The sequence below is a fragment of the Musca vetustissima genome, unplaced genomic scaffold (assembly GCF_032173495.1).
Source record: "Musca vetustissima isolate MV318-11 ecotype Yass unplaced genomic scaffold, APGP_CSIRO_Mvet_v1 utg50132, whole genome shotgun sequence".
NCBI classification, from domain to species: domain Eukaryota; kingdom Metazoa; phylum Arthropoda; class Insecta; order Diptera; family Muscidae; genus Musca; species Musca vetustissima.
Window position 1 is genome coordinate 6,180 of NW_026887710.1, and position 20,848 is coordinate 27,027.

Genomic DNA, 20,848 nt, shown 5'->3' on the forward strand with positions numbered 1-20,848 from the left:
AGTCTAAAGTGTTTTATCTGTGTAATAGTCTAATATTTTATCCGTGGTCTAAGTGACTTATCCACATTATCCAAGTAGCTTAAATGCTTATCCACTTTATCCGAACACTCTAAATATTTTATCCGCTCTATCCAGTAAATCCGCAGTAAAGTAAAAAATTTTTATTCGTCTTATTTGAATAGTCAATATATTTTATCCGTCTTATCCAATCAGTCTAAATGACTTATCCGCATTATCCGAGCACTGTAAATATTTTATCCGTTTTATCCGAGCAGTTCATTTTTTTATTCCACCGTAATTGAATAGTCAAAATATTTTATCCATGTTATCCAAACCGTTTAAACTATTTATCCATGCTATACAAGTAGCCTAAATGCATTATCCGCATTATCCAAAAGTATAAATTTGTTATCCGCATTTTCAAATTGGTGTACATGTTTTATCTGTGTATTATCCGATCACTCGAAATGTGTTATACGTTTTATCCATGTAGCCTACATTCGTTTATCCGCATTAACTGATTATCTCTAAACATGTTATCCGCATTCTCAAAACAACCCAAAATCTCTATCCACATATTCAATATGTTATCCGCATGATCTGAATAGTAAAAATAATTTATCCGACCTGATTAGATAGTTTATACCCATAATGTACAACTCCTATTTTCCTTATTTCCCTGAAATACATTATCCTCCAGTATATCCAAATTTTCTTATGAAATTCTCCAAAACTAAATAAAAAATAATATTTTATTTTATCCAAACCCCATACCTAATTAATTATCGATTTCCTAATGGAAAAAATAGTTCGGGCCCTCTATTTATAGCTACAAAATTTCCCTATCAATCTTCTTACACACTTCACACTTCTTATCTTTCTCCATTTGAGTTTAATAATTTCCATATTGTCATATTTAGCTGTCTGGCCCAAGTTACGATAACAACGACCCTATATTCTATGGCTGCCCCGACTGTCACACGGTGATCTATTTTTAGTGACACGTCGTGGAAGTTTTCCTCTACCTCGAACTTTTGCAAATAATTAATGACGGGGGGAAAATCGTAAAATATTATCGAACTAGCATGTTGCTGCTGCTGCGTGGGAGCGGAACTACTATGGTGGCCTCCAGTCGGCAGGTGGTCAGTTGTTAGTTTTTTGCCATAATTTCTAAGTTTTTTTTTTGGAAAATAATTGTTGTGGATTTTTTTTTTCAAAATTGTTTTCTAATTGTTTGGTTTTTTTCTTTTTTCAAAACTTCTTCTAATTGTTTGTTGTATTCTTTTTTTCTTTTTATTTCATTTTACTTTCAGCGATGATGACTTAAATTTCATACCACGCGATAATTGGACACGCATGAGTCTGAGACGTACGCCCACCAAGTAAGTAATAGCCATTAGCCGAATTCGAATTACGACATTTGATAAATTAACGATTTTTTTTTATTTGGGTATTTTTGATTTTTCTAAATTATTTGCTAGAGAGTTTGAAATTTTAAAAATTTTTAAGTGAAGTTGTCAGGTTTACACCCTGCTCATGTCAAAATTTGGCAATGCCAACTCTCGTTAAATTTTGTCAATTTTTTGTCAGTCAGAGTCAGTAGGAGAGTTTTTTCTTTTTGATTGTCTCATACTTTTATTTTAAATATTCGTTCGGTTTTTTGTTTGTTTATTTGCTTTGCCTGTTTTCGTTCAAGTGTTGCTTTATTACCGGTTTTCAATTTTTTTCGTTTATTTTCCCCCTTTTTTTTGAATTAACGTCTGTCTCTCTCAGCCTGCCTGCTACCTTTGTTTTAGCGTCAGTATTTTTTTATTACCATTATTTGTTTAATTTTTTTTTCGAAGGGGGGAACTTTTTTCTTTATGCATTTTTGCCCAGGCTCTCTTGTTCTCTCTCTGTATATATTTCTCTCTCTCTCGCTCATTGGTTTTTTTCTGTAAACCGGTTTGCAAAAAATTTAAATCTAGGCTTTACGGCTAACCAAACATTTAGCTTTTTTGACGTCGTCATTCTCACAACAACTACAACCTCATCATCGTACTCTGACGCTACTTGACCCAAACTATCCGAGTCGTTGGGTACCATGCAGTGCCACCATATTGGCCATAAGTAAAACCCTCAACCAGCCAATCAACAACAATCATCGCCTTTCATATACAATTTTTTTTGTCTCCCCTACCTGATTACCTCTTTTGTTTTTGTGTGTTTTTGGGTATGAGTCAGCCTTTCGATGTGCTCTCTCATCAGCATTCCCCACAAAATCTTGGCCAGCTACGTCATAGCCACAGCATTATTTATGTTTCAGATGTTGTGGATGTTGTTTTTATCCGATGGCATCAAAACAGTGTCAACAATATGCTCCCAATATATAGTGGCTATAAGAGAGAGAGAGAGAGAGTGAGAGCTAATGTTGTAGTGAGAAGACACTCTCCCTCGACTCTTCTCATTTCAATGTTGTAGTGTTCTCTTATACCATAGGTGCCCAAAATTAAAATGCGTTAGTATGTGTGAGAGAAAACAGAACAGTACTGAACAAAATTGTGTGTACATTTTTGTGGTCGGAAAAAATTATTGATGAATTTAATTTTTGTTATTATATAAAATAAAAGCATTATTAAAAATGTTTTTATATGAATTACAAAGTGTATATGTCATAAAAATCTAATAAAGTTTATAAAGTAGCATATACCGAGATAATAAACATATTATAATATTAAATAATAATATTAAATACTACGATAATTATCAACTATTTAATTCTTTAAAAAAAAGAAACTGTTCTGTTGTTTTAAAAAATTTTTAAACATACAAAACGCATTTTGTATAATAAAATAAAAATCCAAATATACTGAAACACTTTTATCCCTAAGTGTTATTTCGTTGATTTTCTAGTTCTGCGTGTGTTCATTCGTTGCCTGTCAAACAACGACTGACTGAAAGAGCATAACAATGCGTGTGAGTAGGCAGCTACTTTAAAGTATACTGATGGGCACCTATGCTTATACACGAACGTTTTTTGTACAGTACAATGAGAGAGCGAGCAAACGAGAGAGAAAGGTATAGCATTTGTATAGGTTCTCTTAAATTGTAGCGTAAACAGTGTTGCCACTTTTGGCGGATTTATACCCAAATTGGGATTTATGCGTAATTCTCATGGATGACTTTAAATCTAAAATAGGGAGCTATAATTCCAACGTCCTTCCAACAATGGTAAAGCATGGATACGAAGTTAACAACAATAACGTTGAGCGACACATAGAACTGTGACAAACATTGCAGCTGGTCATCGGATGACTTCATCTTCCTCCACAACAAGGAGATTCATAAAATAGATCACATATGCGTTACAAGAGAAGATGGAAAAGTAATCTGTCAAGCGTCAGAAGCTCGGCTACATGAGGGTCTGACATTGATAATTGCCACGAACTCATCATAATCGAAATTATAATCAAATAGAAATTCCCTAGAGGAAAGCTCAGGCGAAAAATAGTTCCATACCAAAACAACCAGAGCCACCCCAGCCACTACAATACTTACCTAAAAACCAATATAATACATGGGAAGATATCACATTAATATATTACCAAATTGCGGAAGAATGGAGGGCTGAATCTAAAAACAGAGAAAATTTGGATATCAGGCGACATTTGAAACCTAAATTTCCCATAGAGAGATCTTAAGATTCTGTTGAACAAACAGATATCACCCGCTGCTTCTCAGGTACTTGCGTAAACATGCCTTCAGGTTGAGATGTCCTGTGAGAATATCCCATACTATTTTAGTGTTCTTTACAGTCGCCTCGTTATTGCGAAGATTTCTATGAGCCTCTTTCATTAATTATGAGTTGCGCTAAAGGAAAAATATTTAGAAAAATCAGTCATGGCAGAAACGGAACTGAAAATTGCCCTGAATATATCCTGTAGACCTTCCCGACTTAAACGAAATAAAAGAGAAACCTCGAACAGGACCTCGAGATTCTGCCTCAAACTTCCTTGATGAAAGACACCGTTGAGAAGTTGCGCCTAGTACTTAAAGTTGGGTCGTTCCGAAACGAACAGGACATCTCAATCTGAAGGCATATTTTTTTTATTAATTTCTCTTTCGAGATGAGCTACATGATCGAAGTTGCAGTGAACAAGAAAGCCACATTGTCCAATATGCTTGATGAGCCGTCGCATAATGGTGGGAATGTAGTATCTCTCTGGTTTTCCTATTCATTGCAACTTCGATCATGTAGCTCATCTCGAAAGATAAATAATTAAAAAGAAGAAAAAAATTCTCAAAAAAGAAAAAAAAAAATCAGCTTGAGCCCGGCTGGGATTTGAACCCTGGTTACCTTGGCATCTGTTGATTGTTGTCCGGCACCTTAGCGTTGTGTACCATTGAAGAAAAAGATTTTAGTCTGTATGGAAAAAAAGTCCGTCACTACAAGAAAAATCTGCTCTGAAAAGGAATGTTCTGGTGTGATGCCAAATGTCCGAACCTTGACACGGTTGAATTTAATTCGTAGATGCAATTTCGCAACAATATTCGATACAATGCAACTAACCAGGTAACGACATTTGTAAGCCACATTGCCCCATATGCCTCATGAGCCGGTTTACCAACGGCGAAACGCGTCGCATAATGATGGGAATGTAGTATCTCTCTGGCTTTCCTTTTCATTGCAACATCGATCATGTAGCTCATGTCGAAAGAGAACTTAATAAAGACATTTATATGAATGATGTTTCGCCCTAAAAAGGCATAAAACTAAAGGCATATTTACGCAAGATCAGGTAACTGAGAAGCAGCTGGTGATATTTTATTCCAATAAATGAACGGTAGGAACTAGGTCCAATTCTAGGGAGCAAAGGAAGTATATTAAGGAACTAGAAAGATCGCTCCGCTCCCTGAACCGGATTGTTCAACTGTAATACTACCTTTTGGGGAAGAAAAGTAACGTTGTGAAGATGGTTCAATTGAAACTATTTCGCAAAAGGAAGGATCGGAATCAGGTCCGTTTTTTTGTTCATTTAGTTCCTTGATTCAAACACTCATGTAGATTAGTAGGGAGGTCTATATATATGAGCTGTTTGCGTAGTTTTCGAAGACAAGGTAAAGCGTGGATCTAGCAAGCTGCGAATATTGAAGTTGTCAGGAATCTAGTAAACATATTTTTTATTCGAACAATTTTTAGTTTTCTTAATTTTTTGTAGAGCTTATGTTTAGATAGCTTCTTTATATTTTAGCATACTCTTATCCTTATCATATTTCGATATATTTATTTGAAAAATATTAAATATTTATTTTGTTTTTCTTCTTTTTTATCTCATTTCTTTAATTCACCACCATTGCCATGCCACACACAGAAACCCGGACAGTTTAGCCAACCGTCGCTGGGGATCAATGAGACAGTAAGCTCAAGATTTTTTACAAAATTACTTTCATTGATTTAAATGTGGTGTAAAGGGTTATTTTAAAGAAAAATAAAAGAAATTATTAAAAATTTGTAAATATGGTTCACGAAAGGGAATTCTGGTGGTAGTAAACTCTATGTAAATAATTTCAAAATTCTTCTTTTCGAAACTAAAACAAATAATATAGATTATTATTATTTATTTAAAATAATATATAAATATATATATTTTTTGCAAATATTATTATTATCATGATTTCATACATTAACCAAATCATAAATTGTCTGTCATCTCAAAAGCATAATCTCATCGTCACCCTAACACTGAGTCAATATTCCGACTTACGCAATAAATTTTGTGTGATTTGATATTTTGGTTCTTATATCCTTTTCATTGCATTTCCTTATTTCATCAGCAAATATGTTTATTTTTTAAATATTTTAATAATATCCTTTAGTAAATGTCATCAGAAGCCATAGATGACCTCATAGCTCATTATCCTAAAAAAACCCCCCATTTGAAAATATTTTTTTGAAATTTTATACACTAATTCAAGAATGTTACAAAATTTCAAGTGAAAATCTCAAGAACTCTTGAAGATATAGCCGATTTATTGTGTCAGCATCAAGTGACGGCTAAAGGGTTTCTCAAACTTTAAACGCGTTTTTCTTTTTTGCGAATGGCGGGCACGATAACTCAAAAGCGAATAACCCAATCGATTCCAAATTTTTACACATTTCTCTGTGAGTGTATAGCTATCGTATGAACTAGGATAAAGCCAATCGGTGAAGATCTTCCTTACTTTTTAACTTGGTTTTTGGTCAAAAATCGGCGATTTTCCAAAAATATTTTTTCAAAGGTCCGCCATTTTGTTCATTTTAGAGCGAAGTCAATAATCCTAGTTCATACGAGAGCCAGACATGTACTCTTTCTAACACCGCTGAAATTTTCGGATTCCGATGTTCCAGTGAGGAGTTATCATGCCCGCCATCAAAAATAAGGACTTTTCTTTAATTACAAAAAACAACAACAAAGCAATAACAAAAATTTGTTGTAAATTATTTTTCTTCTTTTTTAAATCTTCAAATATATATGTGCAAAGTTACAAACCTTAACAAGCATTGGTATTGATTTACCAGCCCATTGAAAGTTCTGAAAAATTTCATTTAAACTCCTTCTTAAGGTCTCTATTTGATAGAATCTCTATTTTCTATTTTCTCTTTTTATAGAGTAACCTCATGAATGCCTTCATAAAGTTTTCTTTCCGTATAGGACACCACAAAGGGTTTCTATTATTCCCGTTATTTTTGAAGGCCTCTTTTTATTTTTTTCTTGCAGTAGATAGTCTCAGCTCAGTTATATTTTTTCTAATTCAGAATACATAAGACCTCCTTTTTTTGAAATAGAAGAACTTCTTAAGGTATTTTCGATAGGACCACCTTTTTATATTCTCTTCTATAGGGTTCCTTTCCAAAGACTCCGTTTTCTTTGGAATACGCTATAAGGCAGGGACGTAAGCAGGGGGGCGGCCCTGGGGGCCCGGGCCCCCCCGAAATGAATTTTTTTCACAGTAAATTTATGTTTGCAACAGCTAGTTTTTTCATTTTGTACTACCGGACTTCTGAAAGTCTTCTTTTATAGAACACTGTTCCAAGGCTATATTTTTTTATAGAAACCCATTCAGATGTCGTAATTTATTCCTTAGAAGACCCTTCCCAGACCAAGGGCCTTCCTCTTATCGAAGGCCTTGTATAGGTGATATTTTCTTTACAAATTGTTCTGAACACCTTCCAATGCCTTCCCTTCTAAGAAAAAATTTCCTCTTCTATGGAAGATTCTCCCAAGACAACCTTTTCAAATTTTCTATCCTTTAGAAGACTAGAAGGTCTTTTGAAGGTCTTCTACATCTCTCCCTTCAGTAGATCGCCATAGAACTAATTCTTTCAGCTAATTGCATTTTTCTTGTATTCTCTATATGACCTTCGTTTCGATAGGACCCTTTTCCATCATGAATTCCTTTCCGAAGTCTTCTCTTCTTTAGAAGTCCTTCCAATGTGTTTCTATATTATAGCTGACCTTCCCGAGGTTATCAGGCCTCAGTCGCTATGAGGCGTTTTCATTTATAACAAAACTTCTGAAGCTCTTCTCCTATAGGGCTTTTTACTGTCACCTATACTTTAGAGGATCCTTCAAAGGTCTTTTCTTATACAGAGATCTTTTATTTTCTACAAAGCCTTCATTTTTATAAATGAAATTTTCTGAAGGTCTTCTCTAAAGACAACTTTCGATGGGATCTCACTTCTACAGAAGACATTCCAGTTCCTCAAAAATTCAAAATCCGTTGTTACATTTTTTTTTATTCTCTATGAGACCTCGTTTTCTTTTACAGAACAACTACTTAAGGTCTTTTCGATAAGACCGCTTTTCCATCTTCTCTACAGTATCCTCATCAATGACTTCCTAAAGACTTCTCTTCCAAAGGGTGTCTATTTCATAGCTGATTATCCAGAGGTTCTAAGTTTCTAGGAAGCCTGCTCTTTCGAAAGGTCTTCCCTTATGGAGATCTTCCAAAACCCTATTAATGTCGCATATCCCATAGAAGGCCATTTAAAGTCCTTATCTTGCATTTTTTGAATTTTTTTTATTCTATAACTCTTCTAGAAACCCTACTTTCTATATAGAAAAACTCTGCTGAAGGTCTTCTCATAGAGACGACAATCTCTGTTTTTATAGAAGACCTTCTAGATTCGAAAAACCCTACTTTCTATATAGAGAATCTCTGCTGAAGGTCTTCTCACAGAGACGACAAGCTCTGTTTTTATAGAAGACTTCTAGATTCGAAAAATGTAATTTTTTTTCTTTTCTATGAGATCTTCTCTTTCATAACAGAATTTCAAAAGGTCTTCCTTTATAGAGATCTTCTAGAACCCTTTTGAAAGTCGCCTATTCCTTAGATGACCCTTTAAAGTCCTTCTCTTCCATTGGCGACCCTACAAAGGTCTTCTAGTTTCTATAAAGCCTTATTTTTTGTACATAAATTACTGACGGCCTTCTCATAGAGACGACAATCTCTCTTTCTGTAGAAAACCTTCCAGCTTCTCTAAATTTCAAAATCATCCCGACAAGAGCCAGCCTCTCTTTTGCAGCTAAATTTCAACTTCTATTTTTTTGAAATTCTAGATCAGTAAATGTTTCTGGTTTCTTCTGATGGAGATGTGGATATAAATGGCTGCTTGCCACAATGTGGCAATGTGAGGCAGCAACAACAATTACATTTTCACAAAAAACCGCAAAAATGGTAACAAACAAGAATTTGACACGACACAACAGTGGTAGCGAACATTACAACAATAAAGACTACAACAACAACTACAGCGACAAAAAAATTGATGGCAAAAGGAAACCTTTAAAGAATTGCCACCACAAACAACAAAAAAAGTGGAAACTTGTTTTGTGGCATTCAACAGTTTGTTGAAGCGGGTTTTATGGCAAAAAAGAAAAAAAAAAACATTTCAATTGCATGACAGTTTGACTTTTTGTTTCCTTAACATAATAATTTAAGCCGAGAGATATTCAGAAGAGGGGGTACCGGGGCTACACCACCAGCTGAATGATGTCTTTGGTTCGCTTTCAAAAACAGAGGGGAAGAAAGGCAAACCAGGTTCGCCAGAAATTCCTTAGCCATGACGCATTCACGCAGGCGCAGTAAATCATGAGCAACAAGCTGGCCATAGCCAACGATGGTGGTTGTAGCTGATGGTGGTTAACAACATTTAACCACTTTACTGCCATCTCCGGCATATGGCTTTCAGAAGAAGAAGAAAAAACTGTCATTATTCCTCATCTCTTGGCCAACAAGAATGATAATCATCTTCATCGTAATTATGAACATTGAACATCATAATCATCTTCGTCATAATGCGGATTCATGGCTTAAACCGCAGAGAAAAAGACATCCAAGAAATGTTGTTTTTTTATTAGCCTGGCTAAAATTTCTAAAGCCAGAACCAGTTTTAATTTTTCAAAAGCATAACTCTTTGGGGTTTTTATTCTTTTTGCACAAAAGAAATTTTCGTATTTCTTGGCAACATGACCAACTGATGTTAGGGTTGTTGTTGTCATCGTGGTTCTGTAAGGCGTTGGCTTAAAGCACAGAAATGGTTTAAATGGTTGTTGTGTTCCAAATTCTTGGTAACAGCGGCGTCACCAGAACTGAAATTTGTAACATTTCAATATCATCGACAGAGATGAGGAGGATGGTGACGTTGTGGTTCTGTTTGTTTTTGTTTTTTGTGCCGATATTATCTCTGGAGCTTATATTTATGTTATGCCCGAACAGAACACAAAAACAAAACATTCCTCAATAATAACTTGGCCTAAATATTTTTTGGCTAAGCAATGGGACAGTTGTGATGATAAGCGAATGAAGAAGAAAAAATTCTGTTATGACATTGGCGTATATGCTATGAGGAGATTAATAATGTGGTTATTAAAAATTGATATATAAGAGGTTATTTACTCTATAGAAGCTGCTATAAGTGGACATCTAAATTATTGTAGAGCCAAGAATAGGTCATCTACTTCATAATAGAGAACATCAGAGCTGATCTAATTGACAATAGAGGGCAGCAGAGGTCATCTGCTCTATAGTGGAGGTTATTAGAGGTCATATAATAAACATTAGAGGTCATTTATTCTTTAGTAAGATTATCTCCTCTATATTAGAGGTCATCAGAGGTATTTCTCTCTATAATTGAGGTCATCAGAGGTCATATCCTCCATAGTAGAGGTCATCAGAGGCCATTTACTCTATTGTAGAGGTCATCAGAGGTTATTTACTCTATAGTAGAGGTCATCACAGGTCATCTCCTCCGTAGTAGAGGTCATCAGAGATCATTTACTCTATAATATCTCCTATAATAGGTCATCTACTTTAATGTAGAAGCCAACATATCATCAATAGTTGAGGTTATCAGAAGTCAATTTCTCTATAACAGGGGCCATCAGAGGTAATTTTCTCAATAGCAGTAGCATTTCCTCTATACTTTTCAGGTCATCAGAGGTAATTTACTCTATAGTAGCTCCTATAATAGGTCATCTACTTTATTGTAGGCACCAACATAGGTCATCTCCTCTATATTAGAGGTCATTTACTCCTTTATAGTAGAGGTCATTTGATTTATACTAGAGGCCAACAGAAGTCATCTATGCTATTAGAACCCCCTTCTTTCGGGAAAGCATTTCCGACGACTTCCCTTCTTTAGAAAACTCTTTAAATGCATTCTCTTCTATAGAAGGACTTCTGAAGGACCTATCTTCTAAAAAACGCTTTCGAATGGTCTTCCGAACCTCGTCCTTCAACAGAATACCCATTTTGTGACTTTCCCGATCTTTTAGACGTTTTCAATGACTTTCGACGGGGTCTTTTTTTTATAAAAGGCTGTCAGAAGGTCCTGCCAAGTTTATTCTCTTCTATCGATCCAATATGAAGGCCTTCCCGATATTTTTGGATTAATTTTATTCTTTAGAAGGTCTTATTTTTTTCGAAAAAGAACTATTCTAGGGATCTTCCATAGGACCTCACTTCCATAAATACCTTTAAATTATTTTTTTCTAGGTCTTCCAAAGCTGTTAAAACTTGTTCCAAAGTTATTCTCTCCTTTAGAGCACCCTGCTAAAGGTCTGCTCGAAATTTTATTAAGAAGGTCGTGTAAAGGTTATATTTTCTATATCTGACCATCTGGAGGTCGTCTATTTCTTTTACTGAATAACTTCTGCAGAAGACCTTGCACCTTCCGCTTACTTTCCCCATTTTTATTATTTTTGCAAGCTTCCCCGCCGAAGTCTTCCTTCCTTTAGGAGCTCTTTAAATGCCTTATCTTTTATAGAAAAAAATTCCGCAGGACTTGAGTTTGAACCCTTCTTTTATGAAATGTCTTCGGATGGTCTTCCTAGACTCGTCTCTTCGACAGAGAACCGAACAAGTGGCCTTCTCCACTTTTTAGACTTTTTTATTCTTCCCTCTGTTGGGCCGCCTAAGGTATCCTAACTTCTTCATAATGACTTTTTGATAGAACCCATCTTTTATATATAGGTCTCCCACACCATTTCCCTTCTTGAAGGCCTTTTCGACGTCTTTTATTCTGCTTTTTGAAAGTCTTTCTATAGAATACCTTTTGCGGATCTCGCTTCTCTAAAAGACCTTCGAACTATTTCTGTTCCACAATTCTTATAAAGCGGCTCTATTCTTAGAACTATATCAGATATTTTTATTTCTGTATGTGGTCCTATTGAAGGTCTGGCCGAAGTCTATTGAATGCCGCCCAAAGGTCTTATTTTCAATAGCTGACCTGACTACAGGTGATCCGTAAGCCATTTCTTCTCTTTTACGGAAAAACTTCTGAGGGCCTTATCTGCTGATGAAGACCTTTGATGTTAGCTTACCCCTCCCTCCGTCTCCTTCTCATTTCTTCTCCTGGAAAAAATAGTTTTTTTTAATTGACCAGATTTTTCCCAAGGCCAACGTAGAGCGGAATAGAACCTAAACCCCTACTTTGACAATAAATCTTCCTCTTCGTTGTTGTTTTTATTGTTCTTACCCTTCAAACCATGGTTTCCACGATGTTCTTCTACTTCTGGCCATTGTAATTAAATCGGCATTAATGTGGCCCCCTTGCCACTGCCTGGGAATCAAGTTTCATTGCCAGGCATTTTCTTTGTCTTGTAGGGAAATTTTTTTCTTCGTTGAATTTTGTTTTTCTACTTCTTCTTCTGCGTCTTTTTTGATGCTCTTCCAATAATTATGGGAAAATATTTAAATTAGCTTTGGCCATTGTCTTCGGGGGGAGAATAGTTTTCTTCCCGCCACCTTACTTCTATCGTGGCAACAATACGAAGCGTGGTAATATTTAAAGTATTTTGTTCGTGGCTTGAAAAAAAGTCATTAGAAACAAAGAGGTGCAGTCAGGTCGGGCAATGCAACGTGAGATTTTCTTCTAAGAGAGACACATACACTGTTTCACTCTCTCTCACTCTCCTCCCTCTCTCTCTTACATAGTAGAAAATTAGTTTGTTTTTCAATGACAGCCTAAAGGTATGCTGTGGATTTTTTTAGTCAATATTAACTGATCGTAAATAATATATGATCATAAATGTATTGAATAATAAAAAAACCCTTTACGTTTATGAAATATTCTGGAAGTTATTTTATAGAAAAGGAAGCCTTTGGATGGTTCCCTTATAGAATAGATGGACTTCTTTAGCAGACCTTCGGAAGGCCTTCTTTGGATCTGATTTAAAAGGCCTATAAGATGTCATCTGATATATATGATATATACGCTAGAGACACAATAGATTATCTTCTTTATAGTAGAGGATCTGATCTAATTAACAATAGAGGTCATCAGAGGTTTATAGTTGAGGTTGTCAGAGGTCATCTAATGGACATTAGAGGTCATTTACTCTATAGTAGAGGTCATTTACTTTATAGTAAAGATTATCTCCTCTATATTAGAGGTCATTTACTCTATAGAAGAGGTCATCAGAGGTCATTTTCTATAATTGAGGTGCTTAGAGGTCATATCCTCCATAGTAGTAGAGGTCACCAGAGGTCATTTTCTCTATAATTGAGGTCCTTAGAGGTCACATCCTCCATAGTAGAGGCCATTTACTCTATAATAAAGATTATCTCCTCTATATTAGAGGTCATCAGAGGTCATTTACTCTATAATAGAGGCCATGTCCTCTATAGAAGAGGTAATCAGAGGTAATTTTCTCTATAATAGAGGTCCTTAGAGGTCATATACTCCATAGTAGAGGTCATCAGAGGTTACTTTCTCTGTGGTAGAGGTCATCAGAGGTCATTTACTCTATAGTAGAGGTAATTTACTCCATAATAAAGATTATCTCCTCTATATTAGAGGTCATTTACTCTATAATAAAGGCCATGTCCTCTATAGAAGAGGTAATCAGAGGTCATTTTCTCTATGGTAGAGGTCCTTAGAGGTCATATCCTCCATAGTAGAGGTCATCAGAGGTCATTTGCTCCATAGTAGAGATCACCAGAAGTCAGACCATCTTTTTAAGATTTAATATTTCCCATCTCTGGTGCTCTTTTCTAACACAATTGGAGGACTTATATCGAACACATTCAGAAGGCCTTACCTGTATGCTACTTGTAAGGTCTCCTGTAAGTAGTAATAGGTCCTCTTTTTAATATTTAATAGCTCCCATCTCTTGCACTCTTCTCTCTCACACAATGTGTAGACCATATGTTTGATGAAGTGAATTGTTGGCTACTCTCGCTCTCTCTTTCACACTCACTCCCTCTCTCTTTCATTGTGTAGATGGGCATTTTTAACTATTTTTCCTTTATGCTCTCCCAAAAAACAGTAACTGTGTGCGTGAGAAGTATTTGTGTGCCTGCCAGAGATGTGTACAATTATTTGGGTAGGCAGGTAGTTAGGTAAATAGTTTTACTGGCTAACTGCCGGCAATTCTGCTCAATTTCGATGTTGTTTTTATTTCTTTGTTTTGTTTTTGGCTTCCACACACCAACAATTTTCTTCTGCTCTTTAGTTGTGTGAAACACGTTTACGCCGCTGGAACGTATCGTAGTAATGATACGGACGCTTGATTCGATTTCGGTTTGTCTTGATTGAGTTGTGTGCGGACAGTAAAGAAAAAACAAATCAACGAAATATTTTGGGATTACCAGTCACAACAACTACTATCAGCCACCTCTATACAACTATCGGGCCAAGTTAATAGACAAAGTCGAAGAAAGAGAAAAAAAAAACGTGGACATAAAAAATTCGAATTTTTTTCAATTACACTTTTTTTCGTGTATTATTTTTATTGCATTTTTTGTTTTTCAATTTCCAAACGGTTTTGGGTGCCGTGCCGCCGGGCCCATTAAACAACGATTTCAAAATTTCGCATCACAGGTTAAAGTACGTAAACAACAAGTGGTCTTAAAATAATAATAAAAACATGCATTGAAATAAATAATAAAAAATTAAGAAATAATTTTTTAAAGTTTTTTTAAGTGACCTAAAAATTAAAAAAAAAAATATATATTTTTTGTGATTACTGTTGGAAAAATTAAAGTTATGAAATTTTATTAAATAATCATGAACTGTCATAATAACAACTTTATCATATCATGAACTATTTTATAAGGCTTCTCTATTGGAAAAAATAACAAAAATGAAGCGAAAAAAATAAAGTGAACAAAAAAAAAAAAAAAAAAAAAACTAAAAAATAAAAAAAATAATAAAACAAATAAAAAGATAAAATAAAGAATTAAAATAGAATAAAAAAATTAAAAAAAATAAATAAAATAAAAAAATTAAAAAAAAAACTAAAATAAAAATATAAAAAATGTTACCAAGATTTGCATAAAAAACCAGTAAAGAAAGTAGTAAAGTCGGACGGAGCCAACTATATGATACCCTTCACCACTATGGGTATATTCAACAGATGAATTCTAACAGACGTCGCATTTTAAAGGACCAGTAAAATGAAATTGGATCCCTTCTGCAATTCATTACGCTGTAACAAATTTCGTGCAAATCGGACGAAAATATATATATATATATATATATATGGGAGCTATACCTAAATCTGAACCGATTTTCACGAAACTTAACACACATCAGTCTAGACCTTGTTCATTACGCTGTACCGAATTTCGTGCAAATCGAAGGATATATAGGGACTATGGTGCACCATTTACATGAAATCGGACGAAAATATATATGGGAGATATATCAAAATCTAAACCGATTTTCACGAAACTTAACACACATCAGTCTAGACCTAGTTCATTACGCTGTGCCAAATTTCGTGCACATAGAATGATATATAGGGACTTTGGTGCACCATATACATTAAATCGGACGAAAATATATATGGGAGCTATATCTAAATCTGAACCGATTTTCACGAAACTTAACACACCTCATTCCAGGCCTACTTCATTACCCTGAACCAAATTTCGTGTAAATCGAAAGATATATAGGAACTTTGGTGCACCATATACATTAAATCGGACGAAAATATATATGGGAGCTATATCTAAAACTGAACCGATTTTCACGAAACTTAACTCACCTCATTCTAGGCCTAGTTCATTACGCTGTGCCAAATTTAGTGCAAATCGAAAGATATATAGAGACTTTGGTGCACCATTTACATGAAATCGGACGAAAATATATATGGGAGCTATATCTAAATCTGAACCGATTTTCACGAAACTTAACACACATCATTCTAGACCTAGTTCATTACGCTGTGCCTAATTTCGTGCAAATCCAAAGATATATAGGGACTTTGGTACACCATTTACATGAAATCGGACGAAAATATATATGGGAGCTATATCTGAATCTGAACCGATTTTCATGAAACTTGGCAGACATCATTCTAGACCTAAATGATTAGGCTGTACCAAATTTCGTGCAAATCGAAAGATATATAAGGACTTTGGTACACCATTTACATGAAATCGGACGAAAATATATATGGGAGCTATATCTAAATCTGAACCGATTTTCACGAAACTTAACACACATCATTCTAGACCTAATTCATTACGCTGTGCCAAATTTCGTGCAAATCGAAAGATATATAGGGACTTTGGTACACCATTTACCTTAAATCGGACGAAAATATATATGGGAGCTATATCTGAAGCTGAACCGATTTTCAGGAAACTTAATACACATCATTCTAGAACTAATTCATTACGCTGTGCCAAATTTCGTGCAAATCAAAAGATATATAGGGACTTTGGTGCACCATTTACATGAAATCGGACGAAAATATATATGGGAGCTCTATCTAAATCTGAACCGATTTTCAGGAAACTTAACACACATCAGTCTAGACCTAGTTCATTACGCTGTGCCAAATTTCGTGTAAATCGAAAGATATAATCGGGACTTTGGTGCACCATATACATTAAATCGGACGAAAATATATATGGGAGCTATATCTGAATCTGAACCGATTTTCTCCAATTTCAATAGGGTTCGTCCTTGGGCCAATTTAGTGACCTGTGTCAAGTTTCATCCAAATCGGATCATAAATGCTACCTGTACTTTGTAAACAAAAATACATGGACGGACGGACGGGCGGACGGACAGACGGACATGCATAAATCAACTCAAAAGGAACCAAGGGGTCTATCTCGATTCTTTTTGCCTTTTACTAATATATACACAAAGACATAATGCCTTGTACCACAGTGTGGTGAAGGGTATAAAAATTGAATTAAAATAATAATAAAATAATTAAAATAGAATTCAAAAACATAATAAAAAATGGAATAAAAAAAATAAAATAAAAAAATAAAATAGAAAAAAAAGCAACAAAATATGCGGGCTTGTTTTTCCCCCTTTGTGCCGAGATTTGCATACAAAAATTTGATGAATTAATAAATTTGAAATGAATTAAAAATATAATGGAAAAAATATGTTATATATTCATATATATTTCACAAATTATGAATGAAAAAAATAATAAAAAAGAAAAAAAAATAAAAAAAAAAAAAATAAAAAAAACCAAAAATTAAAAAATAATAAAATAAAAAAAAATATATAAGAACCACTAAAATAAAATTTAAAAAATAAAAATGAAACAACAGAAAATGTGGGCTTGGTTTTTTTGTTCATTGTGTCCAAGATTTGCATACAAAAAAAAAAAAAAAAAAAAATTATGAATTAATAAATTTTGAAATGAATTTGAAATGAAAAAAAAAATTTCATAATATTCATAAAAAACTTCACAAATTTATGAATGAATTTTGAAATGTGGAATTTATTTATTTTTTTTAAATTAAGCTGTGAAAGGTGTTACATATTTTCATACATAACATAGCTACATACATATATGAAAGTGCTTTAATTTTTTGGTGTATTTTTTTTTGCTCACCTAATTTATTGTTTGACTACTTGTGTTTGTTGTCAGTATCGGAAACGGAAGTTATGTCAATTTTTTGTGTATTTGATTGTTATAAGTTTTTTTTTACAACTCCACGTTATAGTTGTACTATATTGATGTTTTTGTGAAATGTTACAATTTTCTATAGTTTTGTTGTTGTTATTTGGTGGCCGGCTGTTTTTACAATTAATGTGTTTTGCCGCGTTTTCATTTTTTTGTTGCTGTTGTTGTATTTTTTTTTATTTTATTTTGATGATTTCGCTCGCTCGCGCTCATCCACATTTTTAGTGACGTGCAATAATTGTTTGAAGTTTTATTTATTTATTTCATTGTTATAAATTAAAGCAACATAAAATATAAAATACAATATTTTTTGTTATGGTCAAATGCTTTTGAAAGTGTGTGGATTTTTTTTTTTTTGGAAAATAATTTAATAATTGTTGTTTCCCATTTTTAAATAAAAAAATACAAAAATAATAAATATGTACAAAATTAAAAATATTAATAAACAAAATTTTAAAAAATAATAACAAAATTAAAGAAAATAATAAATAAAAATATAAAAGTAAAATAATAAATTTTAAAATAAAAACACTATAAAAAATTAAAAAATATATATATGTATATATATATATAGAAACGCATCAGACCTACACAACTACCACTGAATACTAACTTTCTGTGGATCTACATTCTGAGCTTGGACAATATCTCCCCTTGATCGATAAAACGTTCCAGATTGAATATTTACCCATAAGGTTCAAATTTGTTTATTTTAGGCACAAAAATCATGGCTTATTTCACCCGCAAAATATTGAGCGGCTGTTATGTTATATGACAACATTTTCAATGTGGTGTTTACAACAATTAATAAAGGAAAATATTGATTATGGTGAAATTTGATGTAGATTATTTCCTTCATTGGCGACAATCCTCAAAAGTGGATCAAGAAGATCCAAATCAAAAAATCTTTCAATTTTTTTTTTTTTCAAAAATTGTTTTTATTTAGTATATAAAATTCGAATCGATATTTTGTGGATATATATATAATACATATCGATTTCTTTTGTTCGGTAACTTATAGTGACATTTTATGTAGAATATTTTCTTCATTGGCAAATTGTCTCTAAAATGAAGGACAGTGGGTCAAAAAAGGTCCATATTTGGAAAACTACCAAATTCACATTTAACCAATCTTGTCACATTTCTATGGCAAAATTGATACCAATGTTTTCGAGATATATATTATATATAGCCATTTCATTTGTTCGGTGACCCCTGGTGAAATTTGATATAGAATATTTCCTTCGTTGGCGACAATCCTCAATTCTAAACCACAGTGGGTCAAAAAGGTCCAAATCAATTTTTTTAATTCTTCCTTTAAAAATTGTTTTTATTTGGTATATCAGATTCGAACCGATATTTTGTGGATATATATATTATAGATATACTTACAGTGAAATTTTATGCCGAATATTTTCTTCATTGGCAAATTGTCTCTAAAATGAAGGACAGTGGGTTAAATAGACCCAAATGTGGAAACCTACACAATTCACATTTACGCAATTTTGTAACTTTTCTATGGCCAGTGATGCCAGTGTTTTCGCGATATATATTATATATACCGAATTCCCATGTTCGGTGACCCATAGTGAAATTTGATGTAGATTTTTTTTCTTTATTGACAACAATCCTCAAAACTAAAGTACAGTGGGTTAAAAAAGTCCCAAATCGGAAAGTACTACAAAGCTTATATGAAACCAATTTTTCGATATTATATTATTAAATTCGTACGGATATTTGATAGATATATATTTATCGTGTATGGATTTATCGTGTTCGGTGACCCATAGTGAAATTTGATTGACCACAAGCCATTTTAATGAACTACAGTGGGTCAAAGAGAGGCCTAAGCAAAATCGTAGAAGTTTTCCTTAAAAAAATTGTTTTTATTTTGTATATCAACTTCGAATCGATATTTTCGGAATATATATTAAATATACCGATTTCTTGTGTTCGATGGTTTATATTGACATTTTATTCAGAATATTTTCTTCATTGACAAAATGTCTCTGAAATGTAGCACAGTGGGTAAAAAAGGCCCATATTTGGAAAACTTCTAAATTCACAATTACGGAATTTTGACACTTTTCTATAGCAACATTAACACCAGTGTTTTCGGGATATATATTACAGTTACCGATTTCTTGTGTTCGGTGACCCCTGGTGCAAATTGATGTAGAATATTTTCTTCATTGGCCACAACCCACTGCAATGAACCACAGTGGGTCAAAAAAGTCCCAAATCAGAAATAAATACAAATCTTATATGAAAACATTTTTCGATTTTATATTATTAAATTCGTACTGATATTTCATAGATATATATTATATGTAAGGATTTATCGTGTTCGGAGACCCCTGGTGCAAATTGATGTAGAATATTTACTTCATTGACCTCAACCCACTGCAATGAACCACAGTCGGTCAAAGAGAGTCCTAAATCAGAAATTCGAAGAAGTTGTATAACAACTTCGAACCGATATTTTCGGGCTATATATTAAGAATGCCGATACTTTGTGTTCGGTGACTTATAGTGTAATTTTATCCGGAACATATTCCTCATCGACAAAATATCTCTAAAATGAAGCACAGTGGGTTAAATAGGCACACATTTGAAAAACTATTAAAATTTGACACTTTTCAGCGGCTAAATTGATACTCGTGTTTTAGGGATACAAATTATATATACCGATTTCTTGTGTTCGGTGACTCCTGGTAAAATTTGATGTAGAATATTTTCCTCATTGATCAAAACCCACAAAAATGAACCACAGTGGGTCAAAAAGTCATAATTTCAGAAAATCTATTAAATTTCCCTTGAAAATTTTCTTTTTATTATGTATATCAAATTCGAACCGATGTTTTCGGGATATATATTTAAATACCGATTTTTTGTGTTCGGTGACTTATAGTGAAATTTATTGGAGAATATTTTCATCATTGATCGCAACTTGCTAAAATGAACCAAAGTGAGTCAAATAGAGACCTAAATCAGAAAATCAACAAATTTTGTTTTTATTTTGTATTTCAAATAGAACAGATATATTCGGAATATATATTAAAAATACCGATGTCATATGTTCGGTGACTTATAGTGAAATTTAATGGAAAATATTTTCTGGAAAATATTTTCATCATTGATCGCAACTACCTAAAATGAAGAACATTGGGTAAAATAGGGAAAACTACCAAACATACTTAAATGGAATTTTTTCTCTTTTATTTACTAACATTATCACCTATGTTTTCTATATATATAAATATATTTCTTGTATTCGGTGACGCCTCAGTTGGCCCTTGAAAAATATTCTTTAATAAATCCACGCCTCAGTTGGCCCTTGAAAAATATTCTTTAATAAATCCACGCCTCAGTTGGCCCTTGAAAAATATTCTTTAATAAATCCACGCCTCAGTTGGCCCTTGAAAAATATTCTTTAATAAATC

The 20,848-nt window shown here is 33.5% G+C and overlaps 1 long non-coding RNA gene across 1 annotated transcript in view; it reads left to right on the forward strand.

Annotated features, from left to right (window-relative positions):
• Positions 1–1,290: 1,290 nt before the first annotated feature.
• Positions 1,291–20,848, forward strand: part of LOC133335403 (uncharacterized) — a 38,522-nt gene continuing 18,964 nt past the window's right edge. Inside the window, exons 1-2 of the long non-coding RNA XR_009754525.1 lie at positions 1,291–1,382; positions 5,352–5,396. This is a non-coding gene — a long non-coding RNA (uncharacterized LOC133335403). The remainder of the gene's footprint in view (positions 1,383–5,351; positions 5,397–20,848) is intronic.